This window comes from Cetorhinus maximus, chromosome 10 (genome assembly GCF_964194155.1).
Source record: "Cetorhinus maximus chromosome 10, sCetMax3.hap1.1, whole genome shotgun sequence".
Classification (NCBI taxonomy): Eukaryota; Metazoa; Chordata; class Chondrichthyes; order Lamniformes; family Cetorhinidae; genus Cetorhinus; species Cetorhinus maximus.
The window spans coordinates 27,856,003-27,871,709 of record NC_135888.1 but is presented as its reverse complement, the minus strand read 5'-3'; the positions used below and the strand labels follow the sequence as shown (position 1 = coordinate 27,871,709).

Below are 15,707 nucleotides of genomic sequence, written 5' to 3'. Positions count from 1 at the left end.
CACACAGTATTAAAGGAAAGGTAGCATGGATCGAAAGCTAGTTAAAAGACAGAAAACATAAATATGTGGCTATTGAAGTTTTTTTTTGAACTGGAGGGATGTAGGTACTGGCATCCTTCTAGGGCCAGTGTTCTTCTCAATGTACTACCTGCATTGGGGCATTGCAGGCACAAAATTTTTAAAAATAGGAAGGGTGGTTTGCCATGAAGAGAATTGTTAGTGACTTCAGGAGGACAAGAATTGGGCGGATAAATATCAGATGAAATTCAATTAAGAGCAATGCGAGGTGACACATTTTGGAAGAAAGATTCAGGGGAGGAAATATACCCTAAACAGTAAAACTCAGGAGCAGAGAGTTCCAACAGGTAAATCTTTAAAAGTGGGAACATGAGTCGATAAAACTGTAAAAATAAATGATGTGGGATCCATGGTTTGATGAATAGCAAATAGACTATGCTAAATCTGTATGAATCAATGGTTAAACTGCATTTAGATTAAGGTATCCAGTTTTCAGCACCTTACTTTAAGAAGGATTTCAAAACCATGGAGAGGGCCCACAAGAGACTAAGATGATATCAGGGATCTATCTGTTCTGACCTGCTTTCCAGCAGCGCTATAGCGGGACCGAAAAGCCCATTCTCGGTGGGATCAGATGATCCCGCCGGCGGGCGAGCTAGACTCTGGCACAAACCTTCCAGTCTCCACCTGGTCGGAGGCCAGGCGTAAGGCGGTAGGTGTGTGTCAGGACCCCGCGGAAGTCCTGACGCCTGGATCTACGTGGGAATTATCTAAAGTGGAACGGGATGAATTATTGAATGGTTTTGACAATTAAGCAGGGAAAAGCTATTTCTACTGGACTGAATCTGTCTCTAAAGGGCACAGAGAACAAAAGGGGATTGGGAGAATTTCTTTTTATACAGGATATGGAATGATTTCCCAGGAACAGTGACGGAGGCAGAATCTATTAATCGCTTTTAAGAGGGAAATAAATAAACATTTGAAAAATTAGAACAAAAACGATATGGTGAAAGAACACGATAACAGCAGGTTCAGAGAGCCAGCACTTGTGGGATCTGATGAATATTGTCCTGCTACGCTGGAAAACTGGTTTGATTCTAGGTTATAAAACTGTGAGCACAAAGCACAAAGAGCAACCTTCCAATAGTCAACACCCATTCATTCAAATTACATAAAAGAGTGGTTTGAATCAGATTTTGTTATTGATGGTACTGCTGGGGCAATAAATCTACCCACCAACAAGTCACACAAGCTGATAGTAAGCTGAGCACATGTATAAAATGCACCCATTTCATCTACATTAAAGGGCTAAACTACAGCAAAATAACTCTACTAGTAGCACTGAGATTAGGTTAGCAACCAGCCAACAATTTGTTCATGGCCAAGGCCACCAAACTAATATCAGAGGGAAACTGATTTTAAAAAACCATGGAAGGCAAATCACAAAAATCTTGAGGATTAAAATTTAGAATTTGACTCCACTCCAGAACTGGAGGTTGAGTCGGGGGCCTGTGAGTGTATGTCATTTTAGCCTAGCATCATCTCCCAGCTGATCTGCAGGACAAAGCGTTTCATTCTGTGAAATGCTTCATCTCAGTTGGGGCATGGCGGGGAAATCGCAAAAATAAATGCCATCAGTTCACCGTGCTGCAAGCACACTTTCCGCTATCGGAATGTGAGCAGTACTCATTGTGTGCTCAGAAAAACCATTGGCCCAGATATTCCTACAGAGAATGAAAACGGTTCCGAAGAGGAGTTGTGGTGGACTGGAAACGTTAACTCTGTTTCTCTCTCCACAGTTACTGCCAGACCTGCTGAGTTTTTCCAGCACTTGCTGTTCTTTTTTTACAGATTCCAGTAATTCCGCAGTATTTTGCTTTTATTTCAGTCCTACAGGGAAAATTGAGATGAAAGACAAAAATTTTCCATGGCCTTAATCCTTTGGAGTCTCTTCACAGATTGTCATTCAGTAATGTTATGAGCATAATAGATCATATCAAACTGACTATCACTGTACAATCAGCAGCAACCAACAGGTGACTCAAAAGCGATGTATTTGTATAGGGAGGAGGCTGATGTCACCTTGAAATGAAGTATGCCATACTGTGTTCTAAAGTGAAAATAATAAAACATAACGCACAACATATTACACATTCTGGTTTGAGAGTTTGGGGCTGGATACATCCTCAAAGCCCAGAAGTTGACCATACCTGGTCGCTGGAACATCCAAAAAAAAGGTTTGGAGGATGAAAAGCGATCTTACCTATCTCGTGTTCTAGAGTTTTGCTCAAAGCGTCTTGAGCTGTGAAGAGCACAGCAGGCAGCAACTTTGGAGACCCTTTCCTCAGAGGATGAATGGGTTTTTTCGAGAATTGTGGGTGGAATCTTCTGCTTGGAGGCGGGTAGGGCATTTAATTAGGTGGGATGGTGGTGTAGGGGAACCCACCGCCTTCCCATTTCCGCCAGAGTTAAGTTCACCACCTATTGAGGCCTTAAATGGCTTGTCGCCATGCAGAATGCACGGCAGTTAAAACCAGGCAGCCAGCTTGTCACCCCTGGTGGTGGTGGTGGTGGGGGTGGGGGTGGACATGGTTAGGTGCGGGGTGCAGGGGGAAGAATGTCCCTTGATCGAAGGCACACAGTGCCTGATCAAAGGAGTGGACGTCAGGAAGAGGGATGCCCAGTGAAAGCCACCCCACTGCCCTTGCTGCCGACACCCCTACACCACTCCCCCCGCAAATCCCACCACCCCTCAATATTACTTACCTGTGGCCTAGGTCGCTCCTTGATCCTGGGACTCCAGTAGATGTTTGTCCTGCAGCAGTCACCACCTCTCCTGTGGCTTTGCTGAGCACAAGAGCTGCCAGCCTCTGATTGGCCAGCTGCTCCCGGTAGATGAGACTTCTGCACCTGGGGTCTTGATGCAGGGGAAGGCCTGCCGGTGGCCTCGCCACTGCCTGATTGGCTTGTGGTTTGGCAGGCCTTTCTGAAAAGAGGCAGCATGATCTTGCCAGCTTACACTTCAGCCAGCAAGCAAGACCACCAATGCCTCAACAAGATTCTGGCCAACACCTCAACAAGATTCTGCCCTGTGACACAGTTGATTGTATTTTGGCCTTGATTTTATAGGAAGGCAGGAAGAGTGTGCAGGCTCTCATGATACCTGATCTGCATATTTAAAATAGGACAACGTTTTTTTTCCTGTGGATGTCCCTGTCACCTGCTCAAAAGAGCAAGATTAAATTAGGGACTCAGTGTGAAACCAGCAGGGTTGTAGGCAGCAAGGATAAGAACAAGTCCATGACCTTTTCTCATCTAACACTTTCTTCTGTTCGTTTAAAACCCAATGATGGGCACAAAGATTAAGACGACGTGTTAACTAACCATGTGGTATATCTATAGTGCAATTCAATTACAAGGTTACTATAAAGATTGATATTTTTCATGCACCATTAACCAGCCATTTGAACAACCTTACACACCTTACATTAATCTCATTTAATTCAGGAAAGATTAGAACATAGAATCCAATTTGAGGTTGTTGTGCATGAAGTTGTTTCCCTTCCCTTTATCACACAACATTTGATATTGGCACCAGATCATGAGTTATCAGTCATACTTCATTAGGAACAATCTAAATTGCTGGGAGGACACTTTCAGCTTAGGAAGTAGCATTGTGGACATTTGAAAACGTTAAAAAGGTAAATGGGAAAATTATTCCTTTTTGGCACTGAACTTGATGCAGCTTTAGAAATATGAGTTGAAGGGAGTTGTCTTTTTGAATCCTGTGAAGCAAACTGATTAGCTCGACTAGAAAACCCTAGTGTTATAATTTCCCACAAGATCACCACCTGAATCCTGTTAAGTTTGTAATTGAAATCAATTCACACGGGTGGTGATAACATTTTGAAAAGAGGAACCACGCCGGGTTCCGTAGTGTAGTGGTTATCACGGCTGCTTTGCACGCAGGAAATCCTGGGTTCGATCCCCAGTGGAACCAATGCTGTGTTCTGGCAACGTAAATGGCAAATGAAATTCAACAGAGGTGATTGTGAAGAGTAGCTGGTGCTTACTGAGCTCTCTTAAGTTGTTCCTGACAGCCAGCATGCAAAATGAAAAGAGGAACCACATAGCAAAGAGCCCTCCAAGCTGAGTACCTGTACAAATATGCAGTACCTAAGGAAAATATGGTGAACTATATTCTTAGCATGTTGTAAGACAAGTTAGCTTTCAAAATGCTTCCTGTAACTTGGGTAGGCAAGGTGGCAAATAGTGGAAACTATGGACTATTTATAAGTGAGTTCAATATTAAGTTGCAATTTTCAGTTAAGTTAATGAATGATTGGGTTTATTTTAACAAAAGTTCCTGTTGCCTATTGTAGAATCACTGAACAGTATTCTGATACTTAGTCTGCTGTTAATGAAAGATGGATGGTTAACATTTGTGTAAGAAGCAACTCATACTTTTTTTGAAATCCTGAAAACAATTTTGTTATTTTCCTGACTGAGGTGAATTGCTTGGCTGGATGCTGTGATGATGGAAACACTGCACTGTTTCTGTTGCTAATTTCTAGCAGTGCTAATCAATCCTCTTACTCAATATGGTATCATGGGAACAGTGGTCCAGTCATCTGTGGATTGACTTCTTTTGTAACCATTTTCCTGTTGGGTTAACTAACCTCAACATCTGGGGTCACACAGTTCATTTAAACCTATCTGATTACCAGTCAACAGTGCTTAAACTTCACAGCTGAGGGGTAATCTCACTTTTGTTTTCATTTGGGTGCTGAGTGGCTGTCATTTGCCTTTCGTTTGGGGGTTTTTGTATTGTGTTTGGAATGACTTGCAACCTTTTCTCCCAAGTTGTTTGCTGCCATGAAATGCTTTCTTCAGGTTATTTTGTATTTGTTTCAAGATCAGTGACTATTTCCTGCAAAAAGAAATTCACTCTGGAAAAGTTGAATGTATTTTTGAACCAGGTTGAATTTACTTAAAACGTAGCCAGACCTATGAGCCTATCTGGGGAATTTTGGTCTAAAGGAAACATTAGCAGGGATATATTACAAAATGTGAAGTAGTATATATCTGTTACAATATATTGATTTCATTAATCTTTGCACTTAAACCAGAGAATGTGCATGAAACGCAGAAAACAAGAGCAAAAGATGAAACTTTCGCAATGTGTAGTGTCTGTAGTTTCAACAGATTTTAAGCCCCTTGATGCAAAACCACAAGGACAAATCATGCAAGTACATTATGAACATCGTTTTTAACTTTTGAAGCATTCTGAAATGTATTATTTATTACCTAATCCTTCTATTTTAAACAAGATTGGCTTGCATGATGCAGTCAGCATTAATGACTGGAATGATACTGCAGATTTATCCAGAAATGATGTGCAATAAACAAAAAAAATGTCGAGCCCATCTATTTATTATTTAAACTAGGTTTCGTTCTCTTCAAATTGCAAGCACAAGAATGGACAGTTAGGAGTGAATAGACCTGGTTTTGAACTCATTTGCACTCGCAGTTCTGTTCAGTACAGGCAAATAAGGCAGGAATAGATCACAAAAGTACTGTGTGATAAGTCAATGTGAAGATTTGAAAACACGAATGAGAATTTTGAAAGTGGGGCTTTGCACCTGGAGCACATCTGGAGACTTTGGGAGCATGCAGGGGTAAAATTGAGGTGTCAGGGAGTGCACATAGACCTCCAAACTCTTCGTCTCATCTACCCAACCCTTCAAGCATTATTTGTGCCAACCCACCGCACCACACCACCCCCCTGCCAACCCACAGCCCCGACAGCGTGGCATAGCCTGCAGATTATGCAATTTTCTTATTAGCCATCTCGGAACTTGAGAAGAAGAGATATGTGGCGCGATTTTTCCGTGCCCGCTGGTGTCGGGTGTATTCGGTTGCGTGAGCGGATAATATGGCGAGAAGACCAAAAATCGGCTTCATGATGTTGCAAAACCAGTTTGCGATTGTCTGCTCAGCCCGTCGATGGTGGGAAACGTGGTCCTCATCGGGAACCTCATTATAATTCATCAGCATATTATAAGGCCAGCCCGCTGGACATACCAACCGCAGCCCCCCCACCACCGTGCCCCCACATTCCGGCTGGATCATCCGCCCACACCGACGTGTTTCACAACAGCATATAAAAGGCGTGCACTTGGCGGGCTTCACTTTTGAGGGGAATTGGGAGGTGAGTGCACAATAACATAGCGGAGCGCTTGCGAGTGATGCCTGTTGAACTTCAAATTTGAGGCGCTTAGGGGACGTGAGGACAAAGATAGCCTTGTGATTGAGGTGACTTTGGTGGGGGGGGCAAAGGCTGCCGTGCGGTTGAAGGTAGCGCACATGCGGTGAGTGGGGGGGGGATGCGGGCGAGGAAGCGGCATTGCATTAGGGATGCTTTGTATAAAGTGACCATTCCTCTGCAGCTGAGACAGTTCAGGTGCAGCCACGTTATTATGATTGGAGTCGGGCCTCTAGCTTATCTGCCCACTCAAGGAACAGAGAGGCATGAAAATGACACCAAATGCTCCTGAGCTTTTCACCCTTCGGACACAGACTGCAAATTAATGAGCATTTTAGTGGACTACAGAACAGTTGGATGACTGGGCATGTTGTACAATCTCCTTGCTAAAGCTGGCCATGGAGCAGTGACTGGTGGAGGCGCTCACAGCCCCTTAGCAATGTCATCATCCCAGTTGGGACTAGTCTTCCCCATGGTCCAATCTAACAGTGCAGCCTTGCAGTGTGGGTTAGGAGAATGCCTGTGCCTGAGCTGAGAGCACGGCGTGCAGTCCAGTGGGCAAAGCTGCTGCCAATCGGTCAGGTGGAGTGGGGAGAAGGTGGGTGGGGTTTCGGGCAGCCATGCAGCGTGATAAACTCTGGCCATCCAAGTGGTAGCCTGCATGCTCTGGGATATGTTAAAGGGCCTTCAGATTTAACCAGGAGAGGTTCTTAGTATCAAAAACAAATATAGCTGGAAAAACTCAGCAGGTCTGACAGCATCTGTGGAGAGGGAGACAGAATTAACGTTTCGAGTCCATATGACTCTTCATCAGAACTAAAGAAAAATAGAAATGAGGTGAAATATAAGCTGTTAGAGGGGGGTGGGGCAGGTGGAGCTAGATAGAGGGCCAGTGATAGGTGGAGGCAAAGGAGAGATTGCCAAAGATGTTCTTTGTATACTCATGCTAACCCACGTGTCTCTCTCTTTCATCCTTCAGGAGGAGTACATCAGGAGCATGGAACCTGATTACCTGGCTGTATGTCTCGTGGTGTACAGAGAGCAAAGACAACTGAGAAGAGAGTGACTGAGGTGCCTGGCTGTGCAGAGGGAGGAGCAGCACCTTCTGGAAGAAGGGGCAGCTGGGGCTCCCGCACACGCTGCCCAAGAGCCACAGTGAGCCATCATTTGTTGGCGCCTAGCTAGACCCAGGGTCCATAGATGCCGTCTTTCATTCCTGCAGATGACCAAGAACCATTGTCGCCGAAGACTGTGCATGTCTAGGTCGGTCACATCTGCCAGCTACTGCAGGATTTGGCGCCACGGGGACATGGATGGCATCCACTGCCAGTGGCTGTGAAATTGACCACAGCACTCAATTTCTACACCAGTGGCTCCTTTCAGGGCTCCACAGGTGACCTCTATGGGATCTCACAAACCTCCACCCACAAATGCATCAATGAGGTCACCTGTACCATCTTCACGAGGGCACACAACTTTGTGCATTGGACCAGGACAGTCAGGATGCAAGAGCATTTAGATTTGCCCAGATCTCGGATTTCCCACAGGTGCAGGGTGCCATCAACTGCACTCAGTTCTCCGTTGCAACACGCGGCCAACTATATCAACCGCAAGGGATTCTATTCACTGAATGTGCAGCTGATGCACGACCACCACAAATGCATCCTGCAGGTCTGCGTACGGTTTCCAGGGACTGTCCACAACTCCTACATTCTCAGTCACTCACAGATCCCTGTCGCCTTCCAGGGTCCCCAGAAGCTGCAGGGACGGCTATTCGGGGACAAGGGCTACCTGCAGAGGATGTGGCTGATGACACCCATGTGGCGGCCTCAAACTGCAGCAGTGCGAAGATATAATGAGGCCATTGCTGCAACTCGCAACTTGGTGGAGCAGACCATGGGGATGCCGAAGATGAGGTTCCGGTGCATGGACGGGTCTGGTGGAGCCCTGCAATATAGTCCACAGAGGGTGTCGCGCATCATCGTCACCTGTTGTGCTCTTTACAACCTGGCGCTGCAACAGGGAGAGGAGCTGTCTGAGGGGGAGATGGAGGAGCTGGGGGTTTCCTCCAACGAGGAGGATGTCGACTGTGATAAGGGTGAGGAGGTCCTCAAAGGTGACGATGACAGCGATGAGGCCCTCGCACTGGCCAGACAAAGCAGGTGCACTTGGGAGGCGCTCGTAGCTGCTAGATTTGTGGAGGATGATGATGACATGTAGTGAGGAGACCCCATCAATCCTCAAATTGCATCTATGAATGTTTGATTCCAGTCTGACTTATGGCAGTGCACATACCCTCTGTGAGAATGCTCCTGTCATGGAGAGGCAGTGGAGCCCTAATAGTCACTCAATTGCAGGAGGATGATGAGGACATGCAGTGAGGATGCTTCACAGATCTGTACATAGCCTTGGAGAATGTCTGACTCCTGTCTGGCCGAGGGCAGTGTCATATCTGAGAGATGCAGCCATGAAACTTTAAAAGCATCTGATCCTTTGTCCACCTTCAGCACCTGACCCCATCAGGAGCACAGTGTCACTGGTCACAGGTGCTGAAGAGATGGGAGCCAGCCCCCCCCTTAAAGATGCTGAGAGCACACAGAGAATGAGAGAACTCTGTGACGCCTACCCCACTACATTCTGGCAGCAATGACCAGCACCATTGAGGTGCAGGCATCAGTAGTGGGTCCAGTGAGTGTGAAGCCGGACCATCACTTTGGTCTGAAGGCTACACAGCACAGGGAAGAGGCCCTGGACTGAGACACCTACCTTTATTCTTAGGCAGAAAGGTTTCACATCTGAATGACACAAACACTGCTCATCAGAACAAGGAGCCATAGGCAGGGTGGCATTCTGGGGAGTTTATTTACAATAGGGAACAGTATGTACAAGTGATTAATACCTGTGCCCAGGTTGTGCAACTCCATCTTAACCTTCCTAAACCTGCTGCTATGTCTTGGTGCTCCCTGGACATCCAAAGCAGAGGTGGAGACAGCCTGCTGACTGCTGCTGTGATGACCTTGGTGGGTATCCTCTGGAGGGCCAGGACCTGGAGGGCTCTGGCCTGCTTTCAGGGTCCTGCTATGTGGCAGTGGCACCCTCCTCGGCTGAAGCTGCTGGGATCACAGGAAGAGGGGATTTGGATGGGCCAGACACTCCCGGAGTTACCTGGGTGGATGGCCCTGTGGTGTACACCTGCTGATCCTGCTCCCTATGGGTGCCTGAGAGTCCCTGCCTTACTCCTTGAGGACAAAGGGAAGCTGGAGTGAGATCGAGCTGCCCAGCACCCCTCTCGCGTACACACTATTGGAGGCCAAATAGGGTATCAGAGATGGAGCTCAGCAATGCAGGAGCGAAGTCCTGAACCAAGGTCTCCATGGCGACCATGATCTTACCAGCGCTGACCTTGGTGCGTTGGCACGCCGGGGCTATCCCCTCAGCCTGAAGGCAGACAGACTCCTCCATCGTGCTTTGCAACCTCAGGAGTGCGGTGGGCATCCCTTCCTGATGTCCCTGAGCTTGCCTTTGCAGCTCCACAACTGAGACATGATTGAGTCCATGGATTCATCATCTGACTCAGACTCAGCCAATTTCTGGCCTCCAGCAGTCCTCTGATTTCCGAAGCTTGGGAAGTCCCTGCCGCCGCCTGCTGTGGATTAGAAAGTGTGATGTGCTCACAGGATTGTGATCCCGAGGCTACTCTAAAGCTAGGCCCCACCGAGCGAGGTGTGTGTCTCTGCGCTGGTGGAGGATGTGGGTGAGTGCTGTGACGGGACTTCAGGGTGGGTGCCTTCATATTCCTCTTTGGGGCTTGATTGGAGGCCCTGGGCTATGGACTCCATCAGCCGTTTGTTAGTTGTGTCTGTGAAAGCAAGGGGAGATAATTATTGCATGGCAGTGGCCTGTGAAACAGGACACATCACTCATGACATGGTTGTCTGATGAATGTTGCACTGCTGGACCCTCACTTGGTAGAGCACTGCTGACCTCACCGTCTGCACAGGACCGGGGTCCAAATTGTCACCGGCCAGCTGGATGGCTCTGTTTTCAAAGTCTGTGAGGACCTTGATTTCAGGCATTCCTCCACCAGTCTGCAACCTCTCCCTTTTGCTGTGGACCAGCTTATCCTGAATGAATTTAGATGGAGGGAGTGTAAGCAGGACACCTGTCAGGCTAGATGATAAGTACGCCTGGCATGTGTGGGTGGTGAGTGGTCCCATGGACGCGATGAGGATAATGAAGGTGCGTGTGAGAGAGTGAATGGTCATGTCCCTTGAACCAGCAGTGAGTGAGTGAGGGCCTTGTGGATGTGTGATGTGTTTGTGAGTTGAGAGTGATTAGAAGAGTGACTTACCCTAGCCGACGGAGGAGATTATTCATCCTCTTGCAGCACTGGGGGGCTGTCCTCTTTTCTAGGGTGTTGGTGCTGACCGCCACCTCCCAAGCCGGATTAGTGAGGTTGCTGCCCATCCTGCAGCCAGAGATGGGGTAGAGGATATCACGGCGAGCCTCCACTGTGTCCAAAAGGCATTCGAGGGACACCTCACTAATCCGGCTTGGGAGGTGGTGGTCAGCACCAACACCCTAGAAAAGAGGACAGCCCCCCAGTGCTGCAAGAGGATGAATAATCTCCTCCGTCGGCTAGGGTAAGTCACTCTTCTAATCACTCTCAACTCACAAACACATCACACATTTTTACCATTCAAGGCCATGTTTTCTTTGCAGCAGTCGTGGGTTGGAAGCACTGAGATGTGTGCGCATGGCTGCACTTTAAATATGGCGGCCAGCGTGATGAAGCAGCGAGGTGATGGCATGGTGGGCGAATGTGAGCCATCTCGCCATGGAAATGGCATGTTTCCCAGGAATAAATAATTAATACGGCCTGTTTGGGACGATATGTCGTGAAAAGCCACATTGGGGCCGGCGGGTAAAACATCATTTTACCTGCCTGCTACCACACTTCGTGCAAATCTGGGACCACTCCACCCATACACTTTTTTAACTTTTCAGATGTTAACCTTAAAAGAGCATGAAACATTTACAATACATATCACAGTCAAATATGTCCCATTTTAAAGCTGATTGTTTTTATATTATCTTGTAGTTTATTTTAAACAAAGGCAGAAGTGGCCTGATATGATATTCTGCGTTTCCAAAATTAAATGCCTTTAATCATGAGTGAGTTGGAAGTCTCTGCACTTCTTTGAGGATTTTGACTGAATCTGCAGTTGCACCTGGTGGCAGTATATCATAAGATGACAATTCAAAATAGACTTGCATACTAAGTAACTCTTGCTTCCTAGACCCTAGCACCGATAGCTCACAATTTAACATTTTCTTTTGGAACAGAAAGTGATTATAAATTTCCATGCATATATAATTTGGCCAGCTTGGGACAATACATTGTGAAAAAGCCACATTGGGGATCGCCAAGTGGCGAGTCTTTAATTTAGAGCAGGTCTGCTTGACCCTTGGAGAGGAATTTTCCCAGCCCCTGAGTGGGGGGGAATGGATGTGAGGGGGGCCAGTAAAATAACAGGGAGGCACATCAGGATGACCCCCCCCCACCATTTGCTGTCCCACAGCAAGTGCAGGCTGCAAGGCAAATTGGCTGCTCCATGGAGGTGGGCAGCTGATTAGCAAAATGGCCTCTAATTGGGCCCTTAATTAAGCATTTTGCTGATGCAAGTGACTTTTTTTTCCCTCCCTGTTGCATGTGGAGGCAGCCCAGGGGCCATATGAGCCAGGGGCTCCATGGGGGTCATCAACTCTTGGAATACATTTAAGGGACACCTTGGCATGGAGGCTGCCTACTGTAAAATTGCTGTGGGGCTGACTTGCTCGCAACAAGCGCAGGCTTGGGATCCAGTTTTTGATCCGACATCAGGGTCCTGAAGCACACAGAATTCAGCCTCTGGGGCACCACTTTTCCAACAATGTTTAAGACTAGAGCTGACAGGAAGCACATGAGCGACAACTTCAAGCTGAAAGGTAGTTTAGTGCTACTCCAGAAGCAACTTTTATTTACCTTCATTGCAATGGGGGAAGTAGCTGAGCATTGTTACGGTGCACATCTATGATATTTAACACTTTTTTAGAAATGCTGTTCTAAAAGTCACATTTGAAACAAAAATCCATGGACTGAGTTTAAAGGCTGTTTTCACAATGGCTCCAGGCTACCAGACAGAGAATCGTGGATTTCAATCATCTTTGACCTCCTGAGGGAACCAGCATGCATTCCTCAGACATATACATTTAAGATTCAATGAGAATTCTAAAAGAATAAACAGAAATTAATTGATTTGATGGCTTTTTCTCCAAACCCAAAAACATTAACTGTTAAGCCACTGTTAGGTGTGAACAATCTTGACCCTTCCAATCACTACAGGGTGTAAGGAGACTTTGATAACTGTAATGGAATTACATTTGCCTTGTGTGGAACGATGACTTAGCATTTTGTATAGGTCACATGATAATAGTGGCATCTTGGCTTACTTGCAAAAAGCATTGAAAAGAGCAGGAAAAAGGCAGATCCACAGAGAACCACCTTGAAGAAACTTCAAGCCAGAGAGCGACAGAGAAAGCATTTAGAAACAGGTACAGCTTCTGCTATAAGTAACTAGGCAGTTTGAAAGTGCGACACCTGCAGAACCAGAAGAAAGGAACCTTTTCTCCTCCCTGAAAATCCTGATTCCATCTACTAAGCTCACCTGTTTAAAGCAACCTCAGACAATTCAACTGTGGAAGCTATCACAACTGCAGAGACAATCATCCAAGTTCAAAACCTTCGCTTCAGACATTGCTATAGCACAACTTCAGCAAATTGAGTAACCATACCTTTGGTCCCTTTATCCAAGTCATTTATATAAATTGTAAAAAGTTGAAACCCCAGCACTGATCCCTGAGGCACACCACATATTGCTAACCAGAAAAAGACCCATTTCTGCCTACCCTTTGTTTCCTATTGATCTTCTATCCATGCTAATATATTACCCCCTACCATGAGCTTTTATTTCTCACAATAACCTGAACAAATACCTTCTGGAAATCTAAATACAGTACTTCATCCACAACATATGTTACTGCTTCAAAGAACTCCAAGAAATTAGTTAAACATGATTTTACAACCCTTCCACAAAACTATGTTGGCTCTGCCTGATTACCCTGAATTTTTCCAAGTGCCCTGTTTTTGAGTCTTTAATAATAGCTTCTAAAATTTTCCCTATGACAGATGTTAAGCTAACTCGCCTGTAGTTTCCTGCTTTCTGTCTCCCTCTCTTTTTGAATAATGGAGTTACGTTCACTATTTTCCAATCTAATGGAATCTAGGGAACTTTGGAAAATTAAAACCACTATCTCACTAACCACTTCTTTTAAGGTCCTAGGCTGAAGTCCATCAGAGCCTAGGGACATGTCAGCCCGCAGCTCCAACAATTTGCTCTGTACCACTTCCCTGGTGATTGTAATTTTTTTTGTGTTCCTCCCTCCCTTCCATTTCCTGATTTACTGCTATTTCTGAGATGTTAATTGTATCCTCTATAGTGAAGACATGCGAAATACTGGTTCAATTCATCTACCATCTCCTTATTTTCCATTATTAATCCCCAGACACACTTTCTATAGGACCAACGCTCATGTTGTTAACTCTTTTCTTGTTTAAACATCATTAGAAATTTATACTATCTGTCTTTATATTTCTAGCTAGTTTTTTCTCATACTCTAATTTTTCCTTTCTTATCAATCTTTTGGTCATTCTCTGTTTTTTATATTCCGTCCAATCGACTGATCTGCTACCCATCTTTGCACAATTATCAAATTAAGGGAAAGCATATACTATCTTTAATTTTTTTAGTTAACCATGGATGGTGGGTCCACTTCTTGGAATTTTTCTTTCTTGTTGAAATGTGTCTATTCCATGTATTCTGAAATAACCCCTTAAATGTCTGCCACTGCACCACTATTGATCTATCCCTTAACCTAATTTGCCAGTACACTTTAGCTGGCTGTGCTCTCATGCCCTCATAAGGACAATTATTTAAGTTCAAAATACTAGGACCCACTCATCTCTCCCTCAAACTGAAAGTAAAATTCAATCATATTATGATCACTGCTACCCATGCAAGCCTTCACTATGAGATCATTAATTAATCCTATTTTGTTGCACAATACCAGGTGTAGTATAGCCTGCTCCCCTGTTGGAGCCGGAATTTGCTGTTCTAAAAAACTAAGCTACCTTTGCCCAACTGATTTTCCCGGTCCATATGCAGATTAAAATCCCCCATGATTATTGCTGCACCTTTCTGAAAAGCCCCCATTATTTCTTCCTTTATACACCACCCTAATGTATGGTTACTGTTAGTGAACCTGTATACTACTCCCACAAATGACTTCTTGCCTTTTGTCATTTTTCATCTCTACTCAAACAGTTTCTACATCCTGGTTTACTGAACTTAGATCATCCCTATCTAATGTGCTAATACCATCATTAATTAACAGAGCTACCCCTCCACCTTTTCCTAGCTTTCTGTCCTTCCTAAATGTCATGTACCCTTCAATATTCAGTCCCAATCTATGTCAGCCTGCAGCCATGTCAGTAATGGCTATCAGATCATATTTGTTTCTATTTGCACTCCCAATTCATCTATTCTATTTCAAATGCTACATGCACTCAGATACAAAGCCTTTAGTTTTGTCCTTTTTTTTGTAACCTCTAGCCTCATCTGCTGATTTACTCATAAATGTGTACTCCCCGTACTCTCTGTCCCTTCCTGTCATGGCCTGTTTATTATTTTCTACATTAATGCTTTTTTTCTCTTGTCTTTTCTCTGCTCTTTGACTTACCGCATCTTCCCAAATTTGATCTGTTGCCCCCACTATTTAGTTTAAAATACTCTCTACTTCCCTAGTTAAGTGGCTTGCTAGAACACTGGTCCCAACACAGTTCAGGTATAGACCATACCGACAGTACAGCCCCCACTTTCCCTAGTACTGGTGCCAGTGCCCCACAAATCAGAATCCAGTTCTCCCACACCAATCTTTGAGCCATGTATTCATCTGTCTAATTTTAAGTACGCTATGTCAATTTGCACATGGCTTGGGCAATAATCCAGAGATTATACCTTTAAGGTTCTGCTTTATAATTTAGTGCCGAGCTCGTCATATTGTCTATGCAGAATCCTCTCCTAGTTCTACACATGTTATTAGTACCTACATGGAGCGCGACAACTGGATCCTCCCCCTCCCACTGCAAGTTCCTCTTCAGCCCTGAACAGATGTCCTGAACCCTGGCACCGGGCAAGCAACAGAGCCACCTGGACTCTCATTCTTTGCTGCAGAGAACAGTGTCAATCCCCTTCACTATAATGTCCCCTACTACCACGACAATCCTTTTTGCTCCTCCCACTTGAATGGCTTCCTGTAACACAGT

At 45.4% G+C, this 15,707-nt stretch overlaps 1 non-coding gene across 1 annotated transcript; it reads left to right on the top strand.

Moving 5' to 3' along the window:
* Positions 1 to 3,945: 3,945 nt before the first annotated feature.
* Positions 3,946 to 4,018, top strand: trnaa-ugc (transfer RNA alanine (anticodon UGC)). The gene has a single exon. It is a non-coding gene; the product is annotated as a tRNA-Ala (tRNA).
* The last annotated feature ends 11,689 nt before the right edge of the window (positions 4,019 to 15,707 follow it).